Consider the following 8,228-nt stretch of genomic DNA (forward strand, 5'->3'; position numbering starts at 1 on the left):
CACCCAACTTTGACAAATCCTCCCGGGATCCGCTAAGCGGATCATCAAGTGGAGCCGTCTGCAGTCCACAGCTCGAAGGGAGACGGGACTGCCTGCATCTCTATGTCAGCAGCAGTGACGCTGGTAACCTAGTGCGGACTTCTAATGAGGAGTCTGACTGTCGTAGGCATGTGGAATCTTCCTCTAACTAAGGCTGAGCTACTCTCCTGGACTGCTCCATTCTTCGACGGCTGAAGTAGTATGTTGCCGGGGGCGCAGAGCCGAGGAGCTGCCATTCTGCTTTCGGCCTTTTCATTAGCATTTCTGACCCACTCTTTTAAAGCGCTGAGTCTTCTTATGGTGATTGTGCCATTGTATTTGATTTGTGATTCTGGATTGAGTAAAGTTGCAAGCGGTGACTGTGGATGCTATCTTTGAGCCACTTGCAACATATACATCAACGGCATTAGCTGGCTCTTCCAGATTCCAGTAATATCCATCTATCCTGTCTGCCTGCCAGTATGAAACCTGGAAATAAACAAAAGTCCATTTGTATAAAAAAAAGGGATCTGTTAACCAAGTTTCCAATACGGATGAAACTGGTTTGAAACTCTGCGCCAAAAATTATGGATTTCTTTGCTGGGCAGAGTGTTGCTATTGAAGTTCACGAGGAGCCTGAGGATAGGGCCTCGTCTATAGAGGAAGCCACAGAGTTTGACAATAACAATTGCTTATTAAATTCATGCTACAGCTTGGAGGGGCAAATCATTAATCTCGAACAAGATGCGGTCGCCAAAGTGAACAAACCTAACAATAAGGAGCATGTCACATCAGGATGCTTTATTAAGGATGTCAGCACGAATTACAATATGGTGCCATCTGCAAGGGTATCCTGTCACCTTGTCTCACAGGGTTGGCAGATGGAACCCCTAATACAGGCACGGTCGGATGAGATCACATTATTTCCCTTGACGGACATTAGTGTGCAGAAAGTACATTCAGTGAGAAATGTAAAGATCTAGATGCTCACAATGTAGCCACAAGTTTGCACTCAAATTCTTGCTAAAACTATCACATAATATCTCATGCTATCATGCAACCAGCTCACCCAGGTACTCCCACTTCCCGCACCCGCATCCTTCCCAAGCAGCAGCATAACGGCCAAGGGACACAACAATGCGATCTCCCTTCAATAGGAAGAGACACGTCCACATTGCGGTGTTCGTGGCAGCTTTGGTTGCGTGGGCAGTGGCGATTACCATGGAAACTAAGGACATTGTACACAACACGCCGGACTGCCCACGTGACGGGGGTCAGATCTCGTGACCACGTAGCAACTATGGCGCGGTGGTCTCACGTGACAGCCCTGGTCTCATAACCTATTAGTTGCCATACCAATAAAAGAACACTTGCCAGGTTACTCAGCACTTCTAAGCTGTGTTATCACCCGACTAGTGACGCGCTTCGAATTCAAGTCTGCTTCAAAGGATTCCAACCTCGTTTTTTGCTTCCTGGACCTCCGCTCGCATTTTCCCTTGGCTACAATGTTTTGGTTGTTTGATTTCCCAGACCTCTTCGACTCTGTATCGTGTACCCAGACTGCTTTCTCCTAAATGTTTGAATCACAGCGTTATTGGCTTTTCATGACCTTGGATAACGTACCCGGATTGTGTTTGCCCTGAGCTTGCTATTTATTGCTCCTTGTTGCTTCATCTTCAACAAGCACTACGTGGGACTTCTCAGCTACTTGTCTCTTCTGGCCTTTTCCTTGTGCTGTTTTGCAGCTGCTGGATAACGCACCCTCACACCCTCTTGTACCACCTTGAGGATGGAACTTCTTCAAGTATCCTTTTACACCTTTACATGTACAGTCTCTCCCCAGCTCTTCCATCGATAGGTGCCCTGTGGTATACACATATCACTGGTTGTTAGTCTCATTGTACTTTGTTGTATTTAACACTTTGCTTACTTCCATTGCAGCTACCTGGGGTCCGGTGCTCTTGTTCCAGCCACCTGTGGCCCTAATAATTGGTAAGCAAGTGTTTTTTTTCCCTCTCTGACTGGTGCTTGGGGACGGAAATATACATAGTCTACGTGGAACTGTATCCTTGACACATGCCAAGTTAAAAAAAAATTACATTATTGGCCGATCTATTGAAAGTGAGCCAGAAACATGCCATAGCAGTCTGTGCTAATCCTGAAATACAGGTGTTGACTATTGAAGCTCCGATAAAAGATGGCCAAAGGACTAATATTCCGGAAAACTTGGAATCAACTAAAGTGGGGGGCAATTATTGGCAATGGTGATTAAGAAGATGAGGACTGTCACCTAACGAAAAGAGAAAGGAGAAGGAAACTTGAGTCAATACCAGGACCAACCCTCAGATAGGGGAGGGTGCAAGAGACAAGGTTGTTGCTAATCAAATGCCTAATGGGCAGCGCTCATCTAAACGAGCCAGAAAGGAAGCAGCACGCATAGTAAAAATAGTAATCCAGAAATCTAACAAATTGGCTAATAGTGTCTACAGCCCATAAAGCTAAACTGATTGTGGCTCCTCAAGTTATTGAAGAAGATAGATCTGTAAACTCTGTTGACTGCACCAACTCTTCATTGGATAGCAGTATTACATCTACGGAATCCAATGTATTGTATTGTATTGTATTGTATTGTTGTATTGTTTATTTATTTATAGAGCGTGCCTGGCCGTTAAGCAACTGGGCGCTTGCAGAAAATAAATCTTGGGTTACAGGTACATGAATACGTTACATTACTTAGGTTACAGGATCATATATTACAAGCTCATATATCAAGCAATTCTTACAAGAGAGATATGTTACATATATCAGAATCTTTTTGTGTTGCACTGTCGGATGACTTACAGTATAGATGAGTTACAGTTACAGTGTTTGCAATGAATATACAGAGTATTTGGTACAATTGGGGCATTTAGCGGTTGTTAGTTTTAAGCCAGAGTTTAGCGTTGGCTTTGAACACATGGAAGGAGGGGGTAGCTCTAAGTGCATCTGGGATGGAGTTCCAGAGCTGCGCTGCTCGAACCGGGAAGCTAGACCTACCAGTTCTTTTCAGTTTAAAGTTAGGGACTTTGGTGCTATTTGAGAGGGCCTTTCTGATGGGACGTTCAGAGGTGTGCTTTGTGAATTTTTCTGTCAGGTATGCAGGAGCTTTGTTGTTCAGACAATTGTGTGTAATGTTCAAAGTTTTGAGTTTGATACGGTCATTGATGGCCAGCCAGTTGACGGCTCTTCTATGGGTAGATATGTGTTGTCCTTTGCGGATGCCTAGGGCTGTTCTGAGGGCATTGTTCTGCAGGGTTTGGAGTTTGTTAGTGTTATGTTTACTGGTGCCTAGGTACAGTGCACTGCAGCAGTCTAATTTAGAGAGGATGAGGGCTCGGGCTATGGTGGTGCAGCTATCTGTGGAAAGGGATGGTTTGCAGGCGTGGATGAGTTTGCAGGTGCATGGGCAGGTGGAGCATGAGGTTTGGTAGATTTGGGTTGTGGAAGGTCCGAAATGGTCAGTGAGATCAGATAGTGATCTGTCCATATACAAGGTTCAATTGCCGTTATGAGGGAGACGCAATTGATGTCTGCAACCCAGTCCAATGTGCGGCCTTTAGAATGAGTAGGGCCGTTATTCCGAATAGTGCGGCCTGCTTCCCCAATAGTGTTAGCTATGGTGGAGGCATTTGAGTCTTTTGGGTCCTTATAACCTAAGTTGAAATCGCCTAATAGGATGATTTGTGTTCCCGGTTTGGCATTAGTGTTTAGTAAGGTGGTAAAGTCTTCTTCAAAGGTGCCTAGTGGACCAGGGGGTCTGTAGATAAGGTGTATTGTGATAGTACGTGTGGCAGAGATTTCTAGTTTAAGGGAAAGTAGTTCAGCTGACGGCATAGTGAGGCTCTCTATTTCTTTGATGGTGAGGCTGGCTCTGCAGATAAGAGCTATGCCTCCTCCTTTGGAAGTTTCCCTGTCTTTTCTGAAGATGGTGAAGTTTGGGGGTATGGCTATCATGAGGGCAGGGCCAGCGGCTTTGTGTAGCCATGTTTCGGTGACTGCTAGGAAGTCAAGTTGGTTACAGGTGATGATGTCAGCAATTTCCGAGGCGTGAGCTATTAGGGATCTAGCGTTGATGAGACCTCCCTTGAGGTTTTGAGTTATTTCTGTGTTATTGCTAGTGTGGACCTTGTTGTGCAAAGTTTCAGAGGATTTGGTGCAAAGGGTTTGATTGCAGCTGGGTTTCCTTGTGTGCCTGTTTCGGCTGGTGTGTTTGAGCTCCTTCTTAGTGTGGCTAAGGGGTATGTGTACGCTAGGTGGTTTGGGAAGTCTGGAGCCTAGTCTGAGGTTCCTTAGTTCGGTGGGGTAGGCTTGACTCAGTTGGGTCTGGGATGGGGGAGCAGGCTGTTTGGGTAGTCTGGTACCTAGTCTGGAGTTCCTTAGTCCGGTGGGACAAGCCTGATTCAGTTGGGTCCAGGTCAGGGGAGCAGTCTGTTTAGGTGGTGGCTGTGTGTGCATCTTTCTGGTTGGTTGCCTTTCTGTAGTCAGAATGTGGCGAGGGGCTGCCGTAAAAGCTAAGGCAGAAAGTGTAGAGAGTATGGCTAGGTAGCCAATAGATGTGTTGGGCATGAAGGATGTCATAACGGTGTATGTTGGCAGGTTATCTTGTGGTAGTCAGATGTTTAGTAGACTTGAAGTCTAAGAGTGTAAAATGCAGATAGGTTCGCCTAGAATCAAGATTCACCATATGGACTAAAATACATGACTTAAGAGTTGTTAACAGCTGGCAGGCGACCAGATGGTCTTGAATAGGTCACGGGGTGCAGTGGCAAGCAGTCGGGAAGGTCTCAGATAGATCACAGTGTGCAGTAACTAGCGACCAAGGGTCTAATTGGGTTACACAGTACAATGGCAAGCGACCAAAAGGGTCTCAGCTAGGTCACAGGGTGCAGTAACTAGCTACCAGAATGTGTATGAGCTTGTCCCCAGTAATAAATATGTTAAGATGAATGTGAAGGGAGATTGGGTAGCGGAAAAGAAAAGCCAACTTCCAACGAAAACATTGACTATCTGGGGAGTGACTAAGGGGAAGAAAAAACCTATAAATAGAAGTGTTGGAGATTCTCAATCGTCTCCTGCTCCTGAGGATAATTAAATATAATGACTTTAAATTTGTAGAACAGTGCCCCAATTGTGTTACCAAGGTTCATTGTTTCTCTGAAGATGTGGTCTGTTCAATTAGAACAAATACCCCTGAGCTAAACAAACGTGGATATGATCTGGATTGTGATTGTACTGAGTATGTTTTTAAAAAGGGAAAGTCAAATACAGATAAGTGGGAGAGGAGGAAGATTGGAAATGTGGGGTCAGCATGAAAGCACTAAATCTGGTGCCATAAGTGACGCCAATGTGAAATCACACTGGGAGTGGCTATGTTCCTTTTTACCCCCTATAACTACTAATAACTGAGCTGATGTAAAAAAATGATGTCCTGGAATACTAGAGGACATAAACATCTCTTTCAGCAGGAAATGTCTAAGCTTAATTAACAAGGCTGAAATCATATTCCTTCTGGAAACATGGCTTTTAGGCTCGGCCTATTTTGAGGGGTATACCTCCCATTTCCGACATGCTAATAGGGGTACCAAAGGAAGACTCTAAATGGGAGATGATCAGAAAATATTGTTAATTAACATCTATTACCCTCTCAGTGATGATTTCACATTGGGGGTCCAACTAAACATCTTTGAACTGGTCGCTAGTAAATATCGGGAGAACAGTAAGATTAACATTATAGTAGCTGGTGACCTGAATGCTAATGGTCTCTCTGAAAGTGTTGATGAAGGAAAGAGTTGGGCACTACTAACTGGCTTAAATGTTCTGAATTATACTGTAATAATCGAGTAACATATAATTGGAGGAGCAGACCAGTTGAAGAGATCCAAAGACACCAGGATCTAAAGTTTGTAACACGGAAAAAACTGGGTGGGAACCACACAGTTAGCCAGTCACTCTCACTCTGTTCCCCTTACGGAGTTACCAGTAAGTTGAAGGAAAGCAAGTATGAGAAATGTCCCTTCTGAAACATTCATGCAAATGGTTTCTTCAAGTAATGTAAGGATTACAAAAACAGTCGTAGGGTTTTCTTACAAACAAATTTCATTTTAATAACCAAAGTAGGGAAGGCCAGCTGTTGCCTCATCGGAAAGAGCTCTTAAGCAAATGCATTTTGGAGGGATTCTCCTTCATCAGGGCTCAGCCCTACCAGAAACAATTGTGCATTCAACGTTATAGTCATGTTAAAGTTTATCCAACAGTCCGAATCAGTTCATAGAGAGATGGCATTAATAAACCAATATCATGCATCGTTGTATGCAGTGTTCAAATAAATGTCTATATAACCAATTGGGTGCACGGAATAGTACATGTAAAAAAATACATTTGTTGTTAGATCAAGCGGTCAATCTCTACAAACTATGTAAAGTCCAAAACAAAAGTTGTAAGCACTTTCCAATGTGCAATCAATCGTAACGTATGCTAGAAATATGCATAAAGTTACCCCATGTGAGTTAGACCAGTGCTTCTATTTCAATTGAAATCCAAGCTCTGACTCTAAGCAAATACGACGGATACGTCAGTGCTTACTAATTTATTGTAAGAGTCACGCCAGGGTGTGTAATGTGGATGCTTCCCTGCTGCTGCTTCACTGAAGTCTTGCCAGCAAATGGAAGACGCGCAGGGGCGCGCGCCACCAAATATTTCAGATTGTCTCCATGGGGACAAATTAGATGCCTCATGGTGTAGCTACGCCTGCGGCATCTGGCGTCCCACCCTCTCCATGACAACGTAGAGGTTGGGATGTGTCGGCCCCCTGGAGAACGATCACTAGCATGTATTCATGTATGTAAGCACTTGTAGGAGTGTCTGTAGAAATATGCTAAACTTGAAATGGTGTAAACCATTCTTTAGCAGTCCATAACATGGACGGATGAAAACGATATTGGATGACAGCTACCCGTGGTGGAGCCCGTGTCAAAGAAATACATTTAACATGGATGTACTTAACACATTAAAACATGTAATGTAAAAGGAAGTACCGAGTAGTGATATAGTAGATGTACATGAATAAATACATTTGAATAGGCTGTGGGAGCAGCCTGTAGTGAATGAGTACCATACCATACACAAACTGCACAAAAAAGAGTAAAGTTAGTGGAGAACATGTGATGATAAGACACTAGGGTGTAGAAGCCCCAGTAGTGAGGTTATGCAGATGTATACATATATATCATAAAATACAAGATAGAGCCATCAAAATAAAATTCACACTGTAAGGCATTGTCACATATAAAATTTGAAGTGAGGTATGTGGGATCCAGTTGTACAGTTATATAGATGTACGGCTTAGATAGAGCTACATAGATACAAAACTCTCAATAAGAGGTAAATGTCACAAATGAGGGCTGTCAGATGTAGCAAAGAAAGTTAATCTCCTCGTTCATCCCTTCGGGGGTGGGAGTGACAAGGCGATCTATCCAGCAAGTTTCTCTTCTGTCCAGTTTAGTGGTAATGTCCTCGTACAAATTTGATTTGGTCACAACTTCAACTATCTTGAACCTAATCTGGGATAAATTGTGTCTCTTCTCATGCCAATGTCTGGCCACTGCTGAGCTTAGGTTGGCAATCCTGGGACATATGCTCGTTCCACCTGACTTTAGTTGCTCGTTTTGATTGAATAGATGTAGTAAAGCCCACACAGGCATTTGATTGAATAGATGATATTGTTACTGTCACAAGTCGCAAAACTCTTCAGTTTAATCTCACCAGTGCAAGGATGGTTAATGGTGTTACCCTTGATGATGAATCCGTAGTTAGAACAGTGTAGGCAAGGATATGTACCAATGCGTCTCGTGATCAGCTCCTTGGTCGATGGTTTAGTGAAGACAAGTTCGTCCCTCAGGTTCCTGCTTCTCTGGTATGCGAATACCAGAAGGTCTTTAAACAGATGTTGCACTCTGAGATCGCACGTAAGGGTTACCCAATTCTTTTTAATGATGTTTTTGATGCAATTGCTCCGCGTAGAGAACTTGGAGACGTATACCAATGGTGGTGAACTTTTGGATTCCTTCTTCTGTGAACATAGTGTGTCACAGTCAATTGAATCAATCCTGGTGGTGGCTGCCTCCATGTCTGTGATCTTGTATTCACGTCAATGAATGTATTCCCCATCCCTG

This window comes from Ambystoma mexicanum, chromosome 7q (assembly GCF_040938575.1).
Source record: "Ambystoma mexicanum isolate Mex_15411 chromosome 7q, UKY_AmexF1_1, whole genome shotgun sequence".
Taxonomy (NCBI): domain Eukaryota; kingdom Metazoa; phylum Chordata; class Amphibia; order Caudata; family Ambystomatidae; genus Ambystoma; species Ambystoma mexicanum.